The sequence below is a fragment of the Protopterus annectens genome, chromosome 2.part0 (assembly GCF_019279795.1).
Source record: "Protopterus annectens isolate FY-2018-M chromosome 2.part0, PAN1.0, whole genome shotgun sequence".
NCBI lineage: Eukaryota > Metazoa > Chordata > Ceratodontiformes > Protopteridae > Protopterus > Protopterus annectens.
Genome location: NC_056728.1, coordinates 1,183,037,251 through 1,183,061,526, shown reverse-complemented (window position 1 = coordinate 1,183,061,526; position 24,276 = coordinate 1,183,037,251).

The window sequence follows — 24,276 nt, the reverse complement described above, 5'->3', positions numbered from 1 at the left end:
GTTCTTGGAATATGGACTCTGTAAACCATAGTACTGTAGCTAGGCCACTAAGACATGACAGCCAGGCGTAAGTGCAGGCCACATACTGACAGTATTGACCACACATATACATAGCTCATTGAGCCTTGCATATTGGGGACATGCATCAAATTATCAAGATGATTGGGACAGCCCTAGAAATGTGTGCTCTGCTACCTATACTTTAAAAACATTGCTGTTACTGCATTTCTAAGGGAATGTGTGTGTGTGTGTGTGTGTGTGTGTGGGGGTTACAATTGTCAACTGTCCACATTTGCACAGACTGTGCTGATGTTCCCTTTACATTTTGGTTCAATTTAGCATGGTATTGTGCCTGTCTTAGAGACTACAGGCATATCACCAAAGACCACAGGTTAGATTGTAATGGCAGACATTTGGGTTTCAGAATTCTTACCCTTCAAAACCTTACTGCAACTGCAAGACCTGCTGTGATATCACTGTGTAAGTCTGTATGGGCGTATTTCATCATTGCCCCTATTTATGGGCCTTTGCCAGACATTTTTTATGGTTTTCTACAGCTGACTTGCTGGGTGAGGTTGAGGGGTGAGTATGGGACCCACACACTGACATCCATGCATGTGACCTATGATCCTTCAGTTTGTTAGCCCCCCACATATACTGCAGTGAGGTTTGTCACCTTTGGGGCTACTGCATTCTCTGGGGAAGCCATCATTGGACAGACATTTCCTGTTGTCCCGCATAGCTGTCAGTTGTCTGCTGCTATCCTGGTAGGCCACCCCAGTCCCTTGCATGCATACAGCAATACCAAAGCTATGCTACCACAATGTATTCTTAGGTTCATATGTAGGTACTAGGCTATCGGCCCTAGGGCCTATACAAGCCTAGCCATAAGGATTCCCTGGCTATTGCTTCTCACAAATATTTACTTTCCTGGACCCCTGTCTAGCAGGGCTACTGATGTGATCCCTGGGGGTAATTTCCTATCTCCTATACAATTGTCAAGGTTCATCTTAAAGCGGGCCATTGAGGCACTCTGCCTAACATGTATGGGCAGCCTGTTCCAGAGTATGGGGAATCTCTGGGTCAGGAATCTATCCCTCCAGCATGTTCTATTTATCTTGACGACAAGGTTTAGATGCCTGTGGCATGTGGCTTGGAGGGATTGGGATTTCTTCAAGTGTAGCATATCCAACAACTTTGAGTTTGACATGGCCTTGTATGTTAGGCAGAAATTGCCTCTGAGTAAGCGATATGCGATGAAGTATAGCTGGAGTTTCTTTAAACGGTCAGCATAAGGCATCTGCTTTAGGCCTGTGATTCTTTTTGTGAGGTATTTCTGCAGCCTTTCTAGTTGTTGCAGATGTCTTGTGAGGTACATACCAAACAGGGCATTGTATACTATAATGGATCTAATGAGGAGTGAGTACAGAGGGACAAAGCCCTTAGTGATGAGGTGTGCCACCTAGAAGGATTGTTTTAACTGTTGTGGCTATGTGGTTATGAAAGGTGAAACCACTGTCCACCTGTGTCCCTAGGTTTCTTATCACACTTTCGGTGTTTAGTGTGCTGCCACCTATGTGGTAGTTCACAGGTACGTGTTTTTTCCCAAAGGGTACAACTATACATTTTTTGGCATTTAGCTTGAGCCCATGGCTCTGGCACCAGGCATCTGTTTCGGTAAGGCCCTTTTATAGTATATCCACATCATTTGGGGATTCAATAATGGCTCAAAGCTTGCAGGGGCTACTCCATTCATTTATTGTTAAGAAGACTGACTTACCTTGTGCCTGCAATAGTTGTGAGGACAGTGCTTGAAGACTTGCTCTGTCGGATGCATGCAGTACACAGCCTATACATAGTAAGATGCAGGTAGTGTGATATGTGTGTCATCCATTTTATTCTGTATGCTAGTCAGAGAGAGGTGTCAGCCCCTGGGTTCCTACAGTGTCAGTATGTGTGCTATGCGTTGCCTCTTTGCCAATGCCTGTGAGACCCCCATGATTCCCCAGTAGGTCTTTGGAAGATACTGATAGCTAGTATTCTTAAGGCTACACATACTTTGGTTTCAACTAGGCTGGGTTCCCCTCTGTTTGCTCTGGGTCTGAAGTGAGGTTGGCACAGCGCACAGAGTTGCTGAAGTAAGTCCCTGTCCACCCTAAACTGATCTAGTATTTCCAGATCATGTATCCCCTGATAGGTTACCCTGGGTCTGAACACTCTTTACATCCTCCTCAGTCTGAGACAGTTGTCAGCATTATCCTCCTCATGCCCTCAGCCTCTAGCACAAACTGATGTATCAAAGTGACAGCAGCCCATAACATTTTGTCAGATAAAATCCCCCCTGAGTGTGTATACCAATGGTGCAGAATTTGTGGGAAAAAACAGACTGAAAGGTATCTGAATAGTTTATACTGGTGTGCTGCAGATGCTGCCTGTGTGATTGGCTGACTATGATACATTCCACCTGCCAGCTATATTATTTTTACTTTAGTGCTTTATTCTGCTATTTCCCTTTTTGTTTTTCTTCCCATTTCCATCTCTTCTAAGCCCCATGGCTCACTGCATAAACTTGCTGCTCACATGTAAACACTTCTGCTAGTTCCTGTTGTATTTTTTTTTGTATTTCTGTTGTGTTTAAGCCCTGCGGCATGCTGTGCAAACTCTTGCAGCTATAGTAAACAGTATTGAGCAGAACAGACCCTCCCAGGGACGTGAACACACTCAGCATTTTTTGAACTAGCTCAGATACTCCCCCCCTTGCTTAGCTGCGCTTAGCTAGCGGAAATAGAGGCAGCAGAGCTCCAATGTGCTTACACCAAGCATGGCACACCCCCTTTTCATGTCAGCTGCTTCTCCTGCTTTTACTACAACATTATAGCTCCTACACAGTTAGGAGCAGGTGGACATGGTCTTCCATTTTGCTATTCAAAAATTTTAGCTCATTTGCCTACCCCACTGCCTTAGTCCCTTGTTACGCCACTGCACCAGAGCCTATCTCCTTAGCTACTAGTGCTATGTTATTGTTTTGGTTCTGCATGCTACCTACTATAATGGCAAAATTCATATTTCCCATAAAATTGTCTTTTTACATTTTTTTCTTATTTTCTGTACGATCTCATTTGCACACCGCTGCACTACTCTTAAATGGCCGAAATTGGCCAAAAAAAAAAAACTTTGATTTTCATAACTTTGCAACTGTTTTCCATGCCCATGGCCATATTTTTGGCAATTGGCATGCCTAATAGTCATAGTACCTGCTTTACTTTGAGCTGTCCTGCCCCCGTTTTGATTTTTGCAGAAATGTACTCGGTTAGTAACAGAATACATTTCTGCAATGGAGACTGCTCTGACACAGATGCCTGCCTGCTTACTGAATCATTAATTCACCTCATGTGCATGTTTTTCACCTGGAAATGAGGTAATTTGCATTATTCAGTGGAGTCCTTGTCAGTATAGTGCTGGCAGGCTCGTGCATGCCCCCAGCCTTGTTTACTGGATCGCTCAGCGGCCATATTTTGTGTAGCAGCTGCTACGCTATTTGGACACGGTGATTTGTCTTTATTGAATCCAAGCCATTATCTTATTTATGGTAATGCCTCAAACCTTTGCACATGTGTTTTTTTTTCATAGCATGAATATAGAAGCGTGTTTTTAGTATAATCACATTTCTACAAGAAAAACTGCCACAACAGGTAAAAGCTGGTTTACCACAACCTAAAACTGCATAATAAAATAACAAAAATGACCTAACACAACTAAGCAGAGACAAGTTTAATAGAATAGAGTTAATAAATGGTAAGCACTTTCACACTTCCAACTGTGCTTCTTCAGACCACCAATCAGGTAAAAATACAGACATTTAAACACTAAATTAATGAGCAAGTGGAAGTGGTCTTACGATAAGTTTTAAATGGACAGATTCATTTAAAACTAGACCTTTATCAGTCTGCAGCTCAAAAATCCAGTTTAACTCAAGACATTCACTGAGATTCCTTACATTTCCACTCTCTATAATTCACATGAAACAATTACAATATTAAAATTATAAATGAATGATTACTACCTACTGCATGTCTATGCTTAACTAAAGCATTTTTCATACGCCCTCTTCTCATATCATACACGTTGACTAATACACTCTGTAAGTGCGTGATTAGTTTTCCCAACATGGAAACTTTTACATATCCTACAAGACTGGTACTACTACAATCAGAAAAAGGGAGATTAGTAGAAGGATGAATAACCACTAAAGTACTACAAATATAGCTCCATGCACTACAAGTCCTGCAAGTAAAAGTACCAAGTCTATCAGATTTAAAGGTTGCTGGTCTACCAAAATTATAACACAACTTTCTTTTCAAAGGCTTTCCATTCTTAGAACAAAAATAAGGTCTATCACCCAAAAAATCTCTATATTTGTCATTTGTCATCAAAATCGACCAATCTTTTTTCTTGATGACATCACAAATAAGATTTACATTATTGGAATATGTCAAGTTCATTCTAAGTTTATTACTAGCAATAGCATTAATCTGTCTAGCTACATTATAGCTAGCTAAATCCGATTAGTAAGGCTTCACAAAATCATTTCTATGCATCAAAACTTCATCAGTTGTGGAATCAATCTGACTTTTAGAGTGACCTGTATGTAAAAAATCTACCTGTATATCTTTGAAAGTACTCAGCATAGTATTATCATTATCACTCAGCCTTGCTACTCGAAGAAACTGGTTTTTAAGAACATTCTTATGGATATATCATGGATGCATGCTATTTCAATGTAAAACACTATTTGTCTTACTTTTTATATAAATTCATAGATATAAATCCATCAGTAGTCCTATTAATACATAGATCCAAAAACTCAATAGAAACAGTAGAATGTTTCGCACTAAATGTAAGAAAAGAAGTGGTATTTTGTAAAAACCTAATAAAATCACCCAAAAGACCAATTAAAGTCTGAATCATAAATAATATCATCCACAAATCGACCATAATAAGAAATATATCTCCTAAAAGCATTATCGTTAAATACATACAAGAATTCCCAATAAGCTAGAACCATGTTGGCATAGCTGCTGGCCCATATAGTGCCCATGGGTACACCAATCCTTTATAAGTAATAAACATCACTGAAAACAAAAGCATTAATTTTAAGATAATATCCAATAATAAACAAATCAAATTAATCTTACCAGTGCTATTCTGTGAATTACTAGATAGGAAGAGCCTAACAACTTCAACACCCAAATCATTGGGTATAACTGTAAATAAAGAGTTTGCATCCATAGTAACCAACAAATAGTTACTAGACGGATTATTCCTTGACCAATTAAATAAACTTGACAAAGATGCTTAGTATCTCTCAAAACTGTTCCCACAATATCTAACAATGGATGTAACATCTTTTCTACATATATTGACAGGGCCTCTGTGATCCGTCCTTGACCAGATACTAATGATCTCATCACTGGATAAACAAGACATTTATGAATTTTTAGTAGACCATATAATGCAGGTATGGTAGCATGTTCAACAGTAAAGAAATCAAACAACTGTTTCGTTATAAGGCTGCTCATTAAAAAATCATGCAAATTAGTATAAACCTTACCACTCAATCCATTCAGTTCATATTTAGTGAGTGTTTTATATGTGGAAGTATCTGCTAACATTTTATTCAGACATTCAAGATAATTAGCAGAATCCATTACAACTATGGTATCCCCCTTATCTGCAGGATGAATTTGCAAAGTTTGCAACATACTCAGTTTACGTAAAGCAATAAATTCTTTAGATGTCATATTATAAAACATTTTTCTATGCCGATTAGATAAAATATTGTAAATATCCCATTCATAGGTTTTCAGAAAGGCTTCCACTAGAGGTGCATTATCAGGGAAAAATGACCTAGGTTTCTTAAGCATAACTTTCTGACTAGCATTATCAAATAGCATATTTCTTCAGCGACTTTAACTTCTGACCAAGTCATTGTTTTGAATAAGGGTTTGTCCTTTATTCCAGCTTCTAACTCAGTATTAAATGATCCATTAATTGACCACAAAGTTTATGCTAGAAATATTTCTATTAAGATGTTGTTTCATAAGTTTGGTCATGTCTGTTGCTATATTCACTTTCTGAGTTGCATGCTTAGTTCAGCTTAAAGCACAGAAAAACAAGGATCACACATATATTATGGCCCATAATGGTAAACTGTTACTGTTGTGAATTAAAATCCTGTACTGTCTTTGCTGTAATTCATAGCATACTTCATTAGCTCATGGAGTAATTGAGAACATTATATAACAGACGTATGTTCTGCATTCAGTACTGTCCAAAGTGCTGCATGACTGATAGATAGGTCTTTCTGCATGCAAAATTAAATTTTGAGTTTTTGCCATAGGAAGTGAGCTGCCATTCTCTCAAGGACGTAAACAACAAAAGGCCAGCAATATGCGATCCAGAAGTCACAAAAAAATAAATAAATAATTAGATCAAATACATATAGATGGCTGAATAATAACCCTTTATTAGACCGACCGGTTTCGGCAACCAATGCCTTCTTCAGTGTATGAGCAATTCACCAAAAATGCAATCCATTTATAGACACACCCCACCTGAGAGACAGATAGAAAATGCAACCAGTATATATTTAAAGAGAAAGAACCCAAAATATAAACTGCAGTAATGCATGACAGTAAGTGCAATCTTGACTTGACAATATGTAATAAATATAACATATAAATAAGTACATCATTGAAAATTGAAAAATAAAAAATAGAAAAGATGTTATGAACTAACCCCCACACATTGAATTATATAACATAAATGTAAATAGTATAATATAACTTATAGTGTAGTTATGCTGAGAACATATATCATGCATGCTGTCATAACCATAAAAAGCATCACATCCAAAGCATGAAAAAAAGTGTGATGAATGTTCCAACAGAAAACATGTGATTAGCAATTGATGATGTAGCCAAATTCGAAAATCCATGCTTAGTCCAATGTTCCAATATAGTTCCTTCAGCTGTGATCGAAGCAGGTTTGTCGATATGCCTTTGGCTGTCCTTCATCGGATTCTATATGACACATTAGAAAAACTATAAAAAAATATAAAAAAATATGAGAGATAGAGGCAAACAGATTACTATAAACCAATATTCATAATTATTCATGATGGAAATGAGATATATAAATCATTATGTATAAACATAAAACATAAACTGTACCAATCTATATCCTCATATTTACAAATGGTCATTTAGTCCAAGAGGGAATAGAGCACCCAATGTAATGATCCAATGTTGTTCCTTGTGAGTAAGTATTTTGTGCCATCCCTGGGGATTACTGCGGTCCCCCAGAATTCTATCTATAATTACAAAAGAAAATTATGCTTCAGGATGTTTCAAAATGTGCTTATATAAGGCATTAGTTTCCTTCCTGGTTTTAATGTCTGATCTATGTTCGTTGATGCGTGTTCTGAGTGGTCTAGAAGTTTGGCCTACATAAAAATCTTGACACCGACATGTTGCCAGATAGACCACCCAACTGCTGCTACAGTTGCCAAATATTTTGCATTGGTACACTTTACTGGTACTGCGACTTGTAAATTCCTTACTTTTATTAATTTGTTTACATGAACCACAATGGCCACAAGGGAATGTACCCATTAATATATCCCCTGACATAGTCATTTGTTGGTGTATCGCTCCTCCACTTTCTATATGTTTAAAATGTGAAAAGAGAGAGCCAAGAGTTTTGCCTCTCCTGTAGGAGAAATGACATTGTTGATCCAATATTGTTCTCAAATATTCATTGGCCATAAGAATATTCCAATGTTTATTAATGATACCCTTGATAGCATTCGAATTTCTGCCAAAGGTGGTGACAAACCGAATGATATTCGTAGAGCAATCCCTAATTTTAGATTGATATTGTAACAAAGTTTTTCCTCTCCGTATTATTAGTCCAATTCCGGGCATTAAGAATGTCTTGATGTCTATAACCCCTGTTGGCAAACCTGTGATAAAGATCCAAGCCATCCCTATCAAAATCACCCTGTGTCGAGCTCAGGCATTTGATACGCATAAATTGGGACTTAGGGATGTTGCGGATGGTGTGGCCTGGGTGCATGCTAGAAGCATGCAACAAAGTGTTGTATTGAGGGTATTTGCGATAACATCTCATGTTCAACGTATGGTCTGTGTTTCTGGTAATGGTAACATCCAAAAAATTAATGCTTTGAAGATCGTGTGTTACCGTAAACTCAATTCCCCATACATTTTAATTGAGATATTCAACGAATTCCTGTAAATACCTGACATCTGCCCGCCACACCATCCAGCAATCATCCAAGTACCTGTGCCAAATATCTATTTCTACCAGATAGATATTGTGTAGTGGATCATAGATCATGCATTCCTCAAAGAATGCCATGAATAAATCGGCATAAATGGGAGCAAAGGATGCTCCCATCGCTGTATCCTGCAGTTGCCAATAGCATTGTCCTTGAAAATAAAAGACATTCTTATTGAGGACATGTTCCGTCATACAGATAAGCAGTGTATTAAACCCTGGGGAGTATAAAGCAGCCCTATCCAACTAATATTGTAGGGCCTGTAAGCCAGCCCAGTGTGGAATGCTAGTATATAGGGCCTTAACATCCAATGAGCACATGAGCCACCCTGGCTCAAGTTGACAATCCTGTATAATCTGTAGAAATTGGGTCATATCCTGCAATCTAGCCCTGACAAAACACAATAGTGGTTTGAGATATTGAGTAAGAAAGGCAGATAAAGGCTCCATCAAGGACCCAATTCCAGATACAATCGGTCTGCCCGGAGGATTTGTAATGGACTTGTGTATTTTTGGAAGTAAATATAAGATTTGTTTCTGAGGATCCTTGACTGTTAACTGAAAAACACAATTTTTGGTTATGATGCCCTCCTCAAGGGCAAGATTCAGAAAAGTGTCTATTTCCTGTTTGAAATGAGTGGTAGGATCATAGGCCATATACATATACATATAGCATCTTTTATCAGACAGTTGAGATTGGCCCTCATTCAAGTATGAACTCATATCCATCACAACCACGGCTCCCCCCTTATCTGCTGGAAGGATGGCAATATTTTGGTTCTCCCTTAGCTCATTAAGTGCAGTAGATTCCTGTGTTGAAAGATTAGATCTCATTATATTCTCATTATTCCAGTAACAAGGATTCACCACATAGAAAAAAATCGAATAGAGCAATCCCTTTAGACATGGTCCCAGGCATAGCGGTGGACGCAAACACAAAAGTGGCAAACATGCCCAATTCCCTTGAGGGATTGATCCAGAATTTTCTAACCTAAATCAGGGGATCAATCAAAATGTTTTGAATTTGTCTAAAGAAACATTGTCTGTACAGCATTTACAACTTCTGAATAAAGGTTTAGGTTTTATCCCTGGGTTTTTTTGCAATGAATATAGCACTGTCACTGATGTTATGAGCTTTTGTCGTAACCTGAATTTGAAATTGTTTTTTGCAGATAGAGACTCTCAAAGAACTGATGAGTTTAGATTCATTAAGTCTGATTTTCAAACACCTATGCACAAACATGTTTCTGTTTTTATGCCAGCGGTCCTTAGGGACCTACACTTTGAACATAGGGAATATGACATAATGAGATCTAATCTTTCAACACAGGAATCTACTGCACTTAATGAGCTAAGGGAGAACCAAAATATTGCCATCCTTCCAGCAGATAAGCGGGGAGCCGTGGTTGTGATGGATATGAGTTCATATTTGAATGAGGGCCAATCTCAACTGTCTGATAAAAGATGCTATATGTACATGGCCTATGATCCTACCACTCATTTCAAACAGGAAATAGACACTTTTCTGAATCTTGCCCTTGAGGACGGCATCATAACCAAAAATTGTGTTTTTCAGTTAACAGTCAAGGATCCTCAGAAACAAATCTTATATTTACTTCCAAAAATACACAAGTCCATTACAAATCCTCCGGGCAGACCAATTGTGTCTGGAATTGGGTCCTTGACGGAGCCTTTATCTGCCTTTCTTACTCAATATCTCAAACCACTGTTGTGTTTTGTCAGGGCTAGATTGCAGGATATGACCCAATTTCTACAGATTATACAGGATTGTCAACTTGAGCCGGGGTGGCTCATGTGCTCATTGGATGTTAAGGCCCTATATACTAGCATTCCACACTGGGCTGGCCTACAAGCCCTACAATATTGGCTGGATAGGGCTGTTTTATACTCCCCAGGGTTCAATACACTGCTTATCTGTATGACAAAACATGTCCACAATAAGAATGTCTTTTATTTTCAAGGACAATGCTATTGGCAACTGCAGAGTACGGCGATGGGAGCATCCTTTGCTCCCATTTATGCCATTTTAATTCATGGCATTCTTTGAGGAATGCATGATCTATGATCCACTACACAATATCTATCTGGTAGAAATAGATATTTGGCGCAGGTACTTGGATGATTGCTGGATGGTGTGGCGGGCAGATGTCAGGTATTTACAGGAATTCGTTGAATATCTCAATCAAAATGTATGGGGAATTGAGTTTATGGTAACACACGATCTTCAAAGCATTAATTTTTTGGATGTTACCATTACCAGAAACAAAGACCATACGTTGAAAACGAGATGTTATCGCAAATACCCTCAATACAACACTTTGTTGCATGCTTCTACCATGCACCCAGGCCACACCATCCGCAACATCCCTAAGTCCCAATTTCTGCATATCAAACGCCTGAGCTCGACACAGGGTGATTTTGATAGGGATGGCTTGGATCTTTATCACAGGTTTGCCAACAGGGGTTATAGACATGAAGACATTCTTAATGCCTGGAATTGGACTAATAATATGGAGAGAAAAACTTTGTTACAATATCAATCTAAAATTAGGGATTGCTCTTCGAATATCATTCGGTTTGTCACCACCTTTGGCAGAAATTCCAATGCTATCAAGGGTATCATTATTAGACATTGGAATATTCTTATGGCCAATAAATATTTGAGAACAATATTGGATCAACAATGCCATTTCTCCTACAGGAGAGGCAGAACTCTTGGCTCTCTCTTTTCACATTTTAAACATATAGAAAGTGGGGGAGCGATACACCAACAAATGACTATGTCAGGGGATATATTAGTGGGTACATTCCCTTGTGGCCATTGTGGTTCATGTAAACAAATTAATAAAAGTAAGGAATTTACAAGTCGCGATACCAGTAAAGTGTACCAATGCAGAATATTTGGCAACTGTAGCAGCAGTTGGGTGGTCTATCTGGCAACATGTTGGTCTCAAGCTTTTTATGTAGGCCAAACTTCTAGACCACTCAGAACACGCAGCAACGAACATAGATCAGACATTAAAACCAGGAAGGAAACTAATGCCTTATATAGGCACATTCTGAAACATCCTGAAGCACAATTTTCTTTTGTAATTATAGATAGAATTCTGGGGGACCGCAGTAATCCCCAGGGATGGCACAAAATACTTACTCACAAGGAACAACATTGGATCATTACATTGGGTGCTCTATTCCCTCCTGGACTAAATGACCATTTGTAAATATGAGGATATAGGTTGGTACAGTTTATGTTTTATGTTTATACATAATGATTTATATATCTCATTTACATCATGAATAATTATGAATATTGGTTTATAGTAATCTGTTTGCCTCTATCTCTCATATTTTTTTATATTTTTTTGTAGTTTTTCTAATGTGTCATATAGGATCCGATGAAGGACAGCCAAAGGCATATCGACATACCTGCTTCGATCACAGCTGAAGGAATTATATTGGAACATTGGACTAAGCATGGATTTTCAAATTCGGCTACATCATCAATTGCTAATCACATGTTTTCTGTTGGAACATTCATCGCACTTTTTTTCATGCTTTGGATGTGATGCTTTTTATGGTTATGACAGCATGCATGATATATGTTCTCAGCATAACTACACTATAAGTTATATTATACTATTTACATTTATGTTATATAATTCAATGTGTGGGGGTTAGTTCATAACATCTTTTCTATTTTTTATTTTTCAATTTTCAATGATGTACTTATTTATATGTTATATTTATTACATATTGTCAAGTCAAGATTGCACTTACTATCATGCATTACTGCAGTTTATATTTTGGGTTCTTTCTCTTTAAATATATACTGGTTGCATTTTCCATCTGTCTCTCAGGTGGGGTGTGTCTATAAATGGATTGCATTTTTGGTGAATTTTTCATACACTGAAGAAGGCATTGGTTGCCGAAACCGGTCTGTCTAATAAAGGGTTATTATTCAGCCATCTATATGTATTTGATCTAATTATTATTTTTTTTTTTGTGACTTCTGGATCACATATTGCTGGCCTTTTGTTGTTTACTTGATTGGTTTGGCCGCGCATCTACCTACCTGCATAGCATCATGTTGGGTTATTCTCTCAAGGACATCATTGATGGGCCTTGATGCTCAGTGTCCACTGTTGCTCAAAGAATGAAGCCAAAAACAAAGGAAAGCATTATAAATTGTTGTGATCATTTTTCAACTTTATTGGGTTTATACAAGTAAAATGTTTTCAGCAGAGATCCCTACTTTCACAGATTTGACACTTTCACAATATTTGAACATTTATCCTATGGAATTACAATGAAGCATTGACGTGATAAAAATGTTTTGACACCAGAATATTTATATACAAACATAGAAAAAGTTTAGCATGTGTGTTCAGCATTGTTCTTCTGAATTTTACATTTACTCTGCATTATATCCATATATTAGGACATTGTTGACATTTGTCCTGCCACAGTGCAATTATGTGACTGATTAAATGAAGATGGTAAAGCATGGATGTTACAAACAACCATCTGCAAAAGAAAGATTTGTATTCTCAGTTTGTGTGCATTACTTCACTGTTTTTACCTTTGTACCATGAATGCATTACAATTTGCCATGAGTATGATTTTTTTCTGTCTTTCTAAGTTGCATATATGTTATAACTTACACACATTTTGTCATCAGAAGCACTTGATCTAAGAAAATGTTAAAAAAGGAATGTATCAAGGTTCTCTCCTAACTCAGGAAATGTCTCAGTAAGCCTTTGTCCTCAGACACACTAACTGTAAATGTACTTCTCATTAACAGGGACGATAAACAACTAAATGGATAAGCAGAACTGCTAGTGAGTCACACCTGCAAGCCATATCTTAGCAAAAACTCTTTAATATTCACACTTGTACTGCTCAGGCATGGACACATCATTGTATGGGAACTAACCATATGTTACCTGCCAAGCACATCAAGCAGATTGAGTGATTCAGGAATGATAATGAGGTGAGACCTATTTAATGTATGCGGCATGCCCTGAGGGGTATCTACATCATATAATTAACACATGGAGCTACAGAACATCACGCTAGGGAAGACTGCCTTGTTTCCCAAGTCCTGCCAAACAAAATAGTGGTAATAGTTTATTTATGGCTGCTGTTGGAGATTTTTAAATGATAAAAATCTTCAATTCTCCAAAGATAGTGTCTTCTAGAGCAGGGGTCACATTGTGTATTCCATGGTGGTAGCAGTTGTTACCAATAAAGAGCCTGCAAAGAAACATGTAAGAAATGTATTGTTCAAAAGGAATACTCAATTCTTTGAGTATGTTAATAAATAATTGCAATGAGGACTATATTCCTGTCATGTTTCAATGACTGTTGAAGTAAAGTGACATGGATTTCATGGGGGTCAAGAAACACAAACGATCATGTGCACAGAGTTCTGCAGTATTATTGTAACAAATGCTTAAAAGTTAAGCAGTATCTAACTTGAATGACTCTGCATGTTTTTGTTACATTGCTGACTCTTGCTGATTAGTTCTGCTTGTGTATTTTACTATTTCTTCATGATAGCTTGATAACACATATTTCAACTGCACCTGAGAACATTTTAGCCTGTTGCAGATGCAGGAATATAATGGCTGTGGTAATACCATTTTTTTAAGTTCTCCTGTGGCTGTATTCCAGATTCAGAGCTAAAGCAAGCAAGAAATGTTCTTACTCATTTTATGTTTTTTAATCACTCCTCTATGATTATTTGGTTCATTAGTGTAATCCTCAGCTGTTTATACAGTCTTTAACATTTTCAGCTGCTAAACCTTGATTTGAAGCCAACTTCAGTTTGTAATGCTGTTTTCTGAGTCGCAAATTGCTTGGTCACTACATGTTTCTCACACGAGTTTAGTGTGACATGCAGGTGTTTATGAATCTTGGCCTATATGATGCATGCTTAAGACATCTGCACTGTAGAACATTACAAGTCAGCTATTACAGTATTATAAAATGCTGGTTGCTGTAAAGCATGATTTACTTTTCCCTAGCACTTTAGCATAATGCCTTGTAGAGGAATGCAAAGAAATGGTGCTTGAAACAGGCTTTGCTTATATAGTAATGTCCATAAGTCATTAGTTAAGACAAGACATGAATAAAGAATTAAAGATACAAGCCACTTTACAATACTATTTCTTCACTGGTTAATATACACATTAGGAGCACTAATTAAGAATGTTTTAATATAATTTTTAAATGTAACTTTTACTTTATTTTAATTAATTTTACAATAAAAATGTCCTGTGCCAAAGCCTGATGATTTTAAATATGTAGTTCTGAGGATATCATGTTTCCTAAGAGGAAGAGGTAATACAGTGAGGTTCCATAATGCCACTGAAGCATATGTAAATATTAAATTGAATACCATGTTGTGCAGAGGTCTAAGTGTAGCTCTCCATTGACAATATCTAATTTCCTAGGTTCATAGGTATGTATTAGGCTAATGACCATTAGGGCCTTTATATGCCTAGCCATGCGAAAGAACCCCATTGTGTCCCTATGTATCATGGGTGCTTATTATAATGGCATACATTAGGAAGTTTATAGAGGTTATTTAGGGTGGTCTGTTAGTTTGGACATTACTGTGTGCCTCTGCCTATCAGTGACATGGAGGACAGACACATGGTGGATTTCTGATTTCCCATCCATTTGTCAAGGTTACGCTTAAATAGGGTTAGGGATGGACACAGCTCCACAAGTATGGGGAGCCAATTCCAGAGCATGGAAATCCTATGAGATACTTATCCATCTTGCCAACACGTCTTATCTATGTCATAAGCAATATGTAAATTCATGGATCTAGTGACTCTGATACTGTTAGTTTTGCAGATGTGCAAAAAGTCCATCAGGGCTGGATCCGGGGATGCTTGTATGGCAGGCATGTATTGTCTCTCAGTAACCTGTAGGAGACTGAATATAGAGACAGAGCTTTAAAGCATTCCACACAAGACACTGTATTTATACCCTGGATTCTCTTGGTAAGGAATTCTGCGGGCATTCCAACTGTTGCCTATGTCTGGTCAGGTACATGCTAAAGAGGGCATTATACTCAATGATAAGTGCCAAATAAATTGCTACTATGACATCCCTGGACCTGGATGCCATCCCCTTACTCATGAGTTGGGCAAGAAAGAATGATTTTCTTACTACCTTGGCCACATACTGGTCAAAGGCCAGATTATAATCTACAGATGTGCCCTGATCCCTGACTTCTGGGTCAGCTTTTAGGGAGTTTATTTCAATGGAATAATTAGCCTGAGTGACAGTTTTTCAAAATGTACTGTAATGCATTTCTTGGCATTGAGTTTTAATCCATTGACTTTGGCACTGGTCATTTTTCTGTATTAGACCATCTTGTAAAATGTTTGTATAATGAAGGGAATCTATAATAGCTCCCAAACTGCAGTCACCTGTGAAATTGTTTATCCAAAGGCCCTTGACATTAGCCTTTACCTCCGAGGAGTCGATGTCAAATAGGAACAGTCCCAGCATGGAGCCCTGAGGTAACTTGCTGATTACAAGTCTTTTAATGTTGGTGGTCTTACCAATCCTGTCTTTCTGGGTACTGTCTGTGAAGCAGCTGGCAATCCAACAAGTTATGTAGGTGTTTAGGCAAAGTTCAGTGAGTTTGTCAACTATGTCAAAGTGGGGTATTGTATATAACAAGAAAACAAATGGCCACCACTCAAAATATCAGCATAAAACTTTTATTACCACTATAACAGAGAGCAAAAGCAGCATACCGGTAATGGCAATATAGCCTTCCTCAGTGCATGAATCTCACATACCCATAACCCTTGCTTATATACAAAAGATTCAAACCTGATTGGTGAACCAAAAATACTCATTTAGACTGAGGAAAAAAGTGCTCCAAGGTGAGTAATCCATTTCTTCTCTTTTCTGTCTAATATTCTATGCCAACCTGATTTGTCTATCTTAATAAACATAATTCTATCAATAATAACAAAACTAAACATAGCTGTCAGATGGTTGACAGTATGTTTATAAGGAGCATTTGAACTATGAGCTTACATGAAATCACTAAAATGTTCAGAAATGCATTCTGAAGAAAACTTTAGAGGTCAAAAGCACTCAACTATTCATGATTTGTAGCTGGTTCTGAAGAAGACCTTAGAGGTCAAAAGCATGTAAACATTAAAGATGTTTTAGTATCTCAGTACTTTCTCCCATTGGTGGTTGTTTTTCACATATCGTAACATTGGTTTTCATCAATTCTGAGAGTCTTGTTCAGTTTTAGTTGTATGCCACTTAGTTTTTCAAAACTATATCTCCAGGCAGCTATAAGGTAACAGTTTCTCTTACACTTAATGCAAGTTATTAGACATACGATGTCTCTGATTAACCATTCTGGTGGAATAGATGAACAAAGCCCAGAGTACTGTCCAGACAACATTACTTTCATTAGTAGTTCTAGTGACTGATGGAATGGCAGGGAGGGATGTGTCTGTCTGTCTGTCCTAAGTGGGACAGTGTTCATTGATGATACTCTTTAAAGGGAGGTATGGTCAAAGGAAGGGAGTTGCCCCTGGACATAGTCAATGAGTGTGGGGGTGTAGAAAGGGTAATAGGTAGGCCATAAAAAAGACTGTGGTCCAGACAGAAGCACAGATAGACAATCCCGAGGTTGCCTTTAGGATCCATGACTATCTCCAGTAATATTGGAGTGAATCAGGTGGTGGGGTAGAATGATTGTTGGTGGAGCCAGTGTGGGCATGGGGAACTGGGGAGCGGGGCTAGTAGGAGAAGGTCTGCGGGGACCAAAGAAAAACTAAAAAAAGAAACATCTCTGTTTAATGTGCTCCTCTAACCTGTCAGTTATAATGAAGTGTACCAGGTAATAATTTTAGTTCACATTTGCAAACAAGTATGTTTCCTATTTATCGGCCACTACAATTGGATAACATTATGGCTTGTAGCCACTTTTTTCTTCAGCTTTCTTAGGTATCTGTTAGATAATCTGTTTCATTTTTTTGTATGTCATGTTCATAAGTACCCTAGGATTGTCTTGTTGCTGTCAACCCACTTACATAATGACTTTTCCCGAGAGGTTTATGGACTTCCTGGTTTCTCAGCGTTGATTAGTTCAAATTAGTAATTACTGTAGTTCTTCAATATCTGGGTTGACAATGAGTCCATGGCCTTTAAAATAACCCTTTTGCATTATGAAGGGATTTGGGATTGTATCATTCTGACCGTACTGTTGACAAGGTTTGGCTACTTCAATTTTCTTATATTGATGCAGTTGCAGAGGATGTCCATTAAGCTGACCATTGCTTAATTAATTTTACACTGGAACTCCATTGCTTACACCATCTGATTGTAAAATGATTAAGTATAAGACTTTTAGATCAACCAGCCACATTATTCTTATCCTGATCTTCAATGCAGAAGTCAGTACAAGAAATCTAAGATGGACTCATCTCTGCTTATAACCCAACTTTGCCTTCTTCACTTGCTCTTGATGCTTCCTGACACACATGTCCAGCCCACCTAACAGTTCATGAGCCAAGCTATAATATCAATTTACTGGAGTTCTTAGTTCAGGCATACCTCTCAGCTATCAAGATTTTCACCTCTCATTTCTAGTCTGTTCCCCATAAAATCTGTGGCTTTCTCTGAAATCATAGAAGGCTGTAGTCTCTGAATAATGAAGACATTTGAGTTTCAGAGTTTATTTCCACCAGAAAATGCATACCAATGCAAAATATGTTATTCTTGCAACTTTATAGTTGTTAAAATGAGTTTAATGTGCAATATTATGATTATCTGTCTAGAACATTAGAGTATGTAGTATGTAGTTATTAATATTTTGTCATATTAAGTCTACGTGATATCACCACATTTGAGTCTGGAGATATGAATTTCATTCAGTTTTTGCACTTGTGTGATTCTAAATGACAATAAAGTTTACTTTGACTTTGACTTTTGAACTTTCTAAGTTTATAAAACTGATAATTAAAATTAATCATTGATTTTGGACTTTGGACCCCCATTGCTTTTGGTTTTGTCCAGAGATCTTGCTCTAAGAATTTGAGAGGTATGAGTTTAGCTGACAATAATGCTGCACACATATGCTACTGGACAGGCTTAGAGTAGATGAACCATATATATTTTATATGTCTCATATAAAATCAAACTCTTTTTTAGCAGACCAGCTTTTCTCTCCAGATAGCAACTTTCTCTGTGTCAAACTGACTCAATGATATCCTATGGGTGACTGACAAACTATACTACTTAAAGTGTTTTGCAACCTAGAAGGTTCTTAATAATTACACTTGTCTGCATCACATCAGTTTCAATATTTAGAGCATTCAGATGGGAGGGTAATTATCTAAGTGATGTTCCTGTCATGTCTCAGACTGAGTTTACATTATCTGTTTCTTTTAATGCAGTTATCTCTGGAATACACATGGTAAGCTGCAGTCTTGACTCCTTTCTCAGCAAGTCTCTTACACATTGTCAGTTTGTCTTAGTACCTGCCGTATACAAGTTTGTCATTTTCTCTTTGGAATTAGGCATCTGGAATCAGATATATTCTAACTTCTTCTAAGCTAGGACTTAAGGACAGTAATTGTCAACCTCCCAAATGAGATCTGATAATCCTATGTATTACTACCCTACTACAGTCCATCTATTTATCTGTATGACATCTGAGAAAATGAAATCTACAGAGCCTACTTGTTACCTCAAGGAACAGATATTCTATGATCCATTTCAATTTGGTATGGACTCTGCATAATGCTGAGATAGTCCTCAACAGGGTCCTTATGGGTCTACTAACAGCTTGTGATCAAATGTACTATTCAGTCTGTTTTTCCATGACTTCACTGTAAAGGTCTGTATGGATTGCCATTGGAGTGTTATTTCACAGAAGATGTCAGAATGGTTTACCTCATAGCTCACTGGATGGCTTGAAAGGTTTATTTCATGTGTCCATTCCTCCTCATCTTACCATTAGTACTGTAGAGAATCATTGGCTTCCATATTGTGCCCTGTTCTTTTTATCATGTCTACAGCCCCTGGGTTTCCTTTGCAGGAGGAAATGTCAGCAATATCACTGCTATAATAACGACATGTATCTTCACTTCTCCTTATTTCAAGCATACCGCTCAACCTTTATGTATAAAAGTCATATCACTAGACTTTAAAAATCATGCCAGAAAGGCAGAAAGAGGAGATCCTTACTATTTTTCACAATAGAAGATCTACATGCACTACACACTTTATACTTACAGATGGGTAATCTTTACACATGCTTAGTTTATTTATTGAGACGTGCCCACAATCGGGTCTGACGTTATCATTAAAAACAATAAATCTATGAGAAGCAAGCCTAAATCTAAACCTGAAATTGCATCACTACACCAAAATCATAGTAATTGAGAGGTATGACTTCATGATTCAATGACGATCCTGTCTTCTATAGCAAGTGAACTTTTTGAAATGTAATAAATGTATACTTGCTAAGAGATCAACACTGCACATCTAAGATAGTGCTCACCATAGCTTGGTTCTCAAATCTTTCATCCTTGATCCACAATATTGCTTATTTGGGAGATACGTGTAAAATCTTGTCTGAGGTACACAACCTCTAAATTATCTTGTCTGACTGATGCTAAACACTAGGCTCCAATACTCTTTGTCTTCATCTAAGGAACATTGCCCAGATTAAGTGTTTCTTAACACCTGACAACTTGAATTTCATGACTGTTTCTGCTCTGGCTTCCTCAGAACATAGCTATTGCAGCTACCTATGCCTGTGCCTGAAAACATCTACACCAGGAAATAGCTGTGCTTTAAAGACATAAGTTAGCAGTTTTAAAGTGCATGTAGGAGGTTGTTTGTCATAATAGCATGGTTTCTGTATTTGATTGTATTATGCAGAGCAGATGCAGTAAACTATGTTTTACAACCAATAAATGCTGGCTATTGATACTGTACATTTAGTGGGTAAGTATAAAATTCAGCTGCTTCCAGTGATAATTAGAAATGCAGGCAGCTGGGCAGCACACTTTGGTATACTTTGTGTCACTGTAGTGCTGTTACCAGAAATTTTACTATCAGCGGTGATAGTCTAGCTTCTGGATGGTGGCTGTTCCTCTGGTTCTTATTTAATCACAGAGAGATGATCAAATGGATCTTCTGAGCTTTGAAATCATTTATTTTGTTACGTTTTGTGACCCCCCCAAGTTAATTATAATTCAGCTGGACAGTTGGATGGGGGTTGAAGGATTGTATGGGGAAATTGCTGGCCTCAGCCTCAGAAAACATTTAGGACATAACGATGTACTTTACAGTGTGGGCAACCACTCTCTTCAACTATACACATGTCTGAAGGGGACTTGCACCATATGGTATCTAATATAGCCAATTCTACTTTGCATTACTCAGAGTTTTTTTCTCAGTCAGGGTGACAGTGGCTTGCCTCTCATTGAATTAATACTTCTAGTAGGTTTTAATTAGGCAGATAAATGCACATCCTGCTCTTCCATTCATTACTGGTGTGCATATCTTATCGTATCCACTACTTATCATGTCCTCTGGTTCTCTGATCATGCACCAACAACACACACTTTAATTACCCGAGACTGAAGCTGATGTTTTATAGCACAGTATGTGAGCTTTAAGCTGTATTCGCTTCTGTTTCTGTTTAACATGCTGGTCTCTGGTAGGTATGAGAGACATTTTTTTTTCAAAAATTTCCAGAAATATTTCATTGAGTTGTTTCATGCTGTGACTATAATAAAACTTCTTGTGTTTGACTCCTATTATGATTGCAGTTTAAGCGTAATCTTAGCATTTTTCTTGTTTTTCTGTATGCATTTCTTAATTTTATTCAGTATTGGCATTTGTGAGTGTGAATGAAAGAACAAATAAATAGCTACTTTAGTTTACAATCATTCTCTTTTATTTTGGTGTCATTTTTAGCCATTACTGCATTGACTAACATTAGAATATTTTTTACATATATTGCATTAGCTGCATGTTTGCTGTATTACTTTTGTGTTATATAACATTATATGGTAATATGTTTTCTGGGAAAATGCACAGTCTATTATTTTGATGGCAGATCATAATATACTACTCAGCTGTAGGCTGCATTATTTCTTAAACGCCCACCCCAACATCAAGTTACAGCATGTTCTGATGTTCAACATTGAATTAATCCAGACTAATATAATCTACAGCTCTGCTTTGCTCTGCCTACAGAAATAATAACAACTAAAACTCAAACTTTTAACAAATTTATAGGGAGTGCAGAGCCATGCAGTACTGGTCATTTGTTTCCTTTGGAAAGAATCATGGCATATCCTTACATAATGCCAGCAATATTCATTAATAGCATTACGAAAGAGTTAAAACACCTTCCTTTCTAGCCTTAAGCTGGCTCAGCATTGTGTGTTTGACGGGCTCTAAATCATTTGGTACTGTTTTATATAAATGCATATGCACATTTACACTATTGTGCTTACAATACTCCTTTTGAAGACCACATTACATTGTAATCCAAAGATGGGAAGCAAAATTCTTTGCACAGCCTTCCAACAAACTCATTCAGTTTCTTACTCATCAAGAGCAGGCTTCAATGTATCTATCCATTTGCTTGAACCCATATAAGATATACCTTGCATTATAGCTTAGCTTTATAGATCCATTACAGAAGAAGATGAAGACAAAGCCTTCTTTTCAGTCCCCTTAAGATGCAAAATGTCATTTCTCGTTCAGTATGAATCATGTCATTGCACTATATCACATAACTTGTAAACTGATACAATATAACAGAAGAGGGGGACAGCAATGTGAAATGCCATTTCTCCACCATTAAATGAAAGACAGCAGATGAAAGAGGGCTGGAAGTTGCAGTAAAATAAAAACTGTGGAATAATTAAATGAGCTATAATGTAACAATGGCACAGAAAGTGCTGCAACTAAGAACAACAATCACACAGCAGTGGAAGAGTTGAAGATGTGAAGTACGTCTTTGGGACAATTGTCAACATCTGTGTGATGGTGCCATCTTACAGAGAAAAGCCAGGACTATACAATGAATGCTGTATGAAATATAGAGCATGCACCTGCATTAATATCAATTACTGATCCTTTAATCTGAAGACAAGAGCTGCATGCATGCACAGGGTAAATATGCTGACAACTACTAAGGGGAAGAAGTGAAACAGTATGAAACATTATTATCCATTGAATGTAGGAGACGTGAAGTTGGCATGTTTCTTTTGACAACTAATGTAGGAAGTTGTAACACTGAGAGGCACACTTGAAAAAATAATCCAATGGTGTACAGCAGGTGCCTCAATGGAATGACAGCAGAAAGTGCCTGAACATCGGTCATGTCATCAGGTCATCAGTTGTCAGAAGATGAGAAACATTATCCTCCTTTTTAGCACAATCTTCAGTGATGTACTCTGGCAGCATTGCACTTTAAGTTCAGTTTAACATTAGTGATGACAGAAAGTCCATCAATGACCAACTTATGATTGAAGACAAGATACTAAACCTGCCCAATCAAGGAATTTTCTGACCCATTAGGTGACTGCGAGCAATACTACATAATCCACCGAAGGCTCAGTACAGAAGTATGTCAAAGATGCCCTGCATTTGTGCATGTCTTAAACAGCAGCAAAAAAAATATATATATATATATACACACATATATATATATATATATATATATATATATATATATATATATATCAAAAAAGGGAAAACTAGTTGTACAGCAATGATTACTGTTGATATCAGCATATGAATTGCTAAAACAGACAGTTGTCACAACTTCTTATGTAAGATCTATGTCTAAGATCACTGTGCATTCTTATTAAAAATAAGAAAACAGGATTCAAGCTGGTGTTGCCTGTATAAATCATGGTTTCTTAAGTTAAAACAACTTATGTGTGACACACACACAGACACACGTGCACACACACACACACACACACACACACACACACATATATATATATATATATATATATATATATATATATATATATATATATATGAACATAATGTTTTGTCTTGTGTTCCTGGAATCAAATGCAGCTCAGCTCTCCATAAATAATGCTGGTGAGTGTGCAGTATCCAATATCCAGTAGTTAAAAAGGTGTCTGTTTCATTTGAGACAGATCACCTGGAGGCATGTCCAGAAATGTGGCATGAATGTCCATACATAATGCTGGAGTTTGAATGTGCAGTATCCAATATCCAGTAGTAAAAAAGGTGTCTGATTCATTTGTGACAGATCACCTGGAGGCATGTCCAGAAAAGTGGCCTGAATGTCCAAAGTATCAGATGGAGGTCTGTATATGTGGCTCGTGAGATAGAATATGCGCCATGAGCATGTGGTTTGGGAACACCTAAATGCAGGGCATCGAACACCATACTAGAAATATTTAACAGAACACCAGAAATTAAAACTGTTGTTTCCACATATCTTTTGATTAGTTGAAGGTATATCCATAAAAGGCATTCCAAGAATTTAATATTGCAGTGGGACTTACATAGGCACAGATATCTAAACTGCACCTGTTTTGGAAGTACATACCTATTTTCAGGCTTGATTTACCACTTCACACGGTGTATCTATTTCTGGAGATGTTCTTATTTTCAGACTTCAGTTACCCCTTCACATTGCTTTCTGAATCTCTGTACCCATCATAATACAACTATTTATCCCACAGAAAACCAGACCAAAGTACTGGTGGTACTAATAATTTAAACTAAGGGGACCCAGATGTTAAACCTTTCCTTCTCAGAAGCAAAACTAAATAACTTTGTGAGACAAATTTTGAATATAATGCATGAAAGTCTACCGAATTTACACTA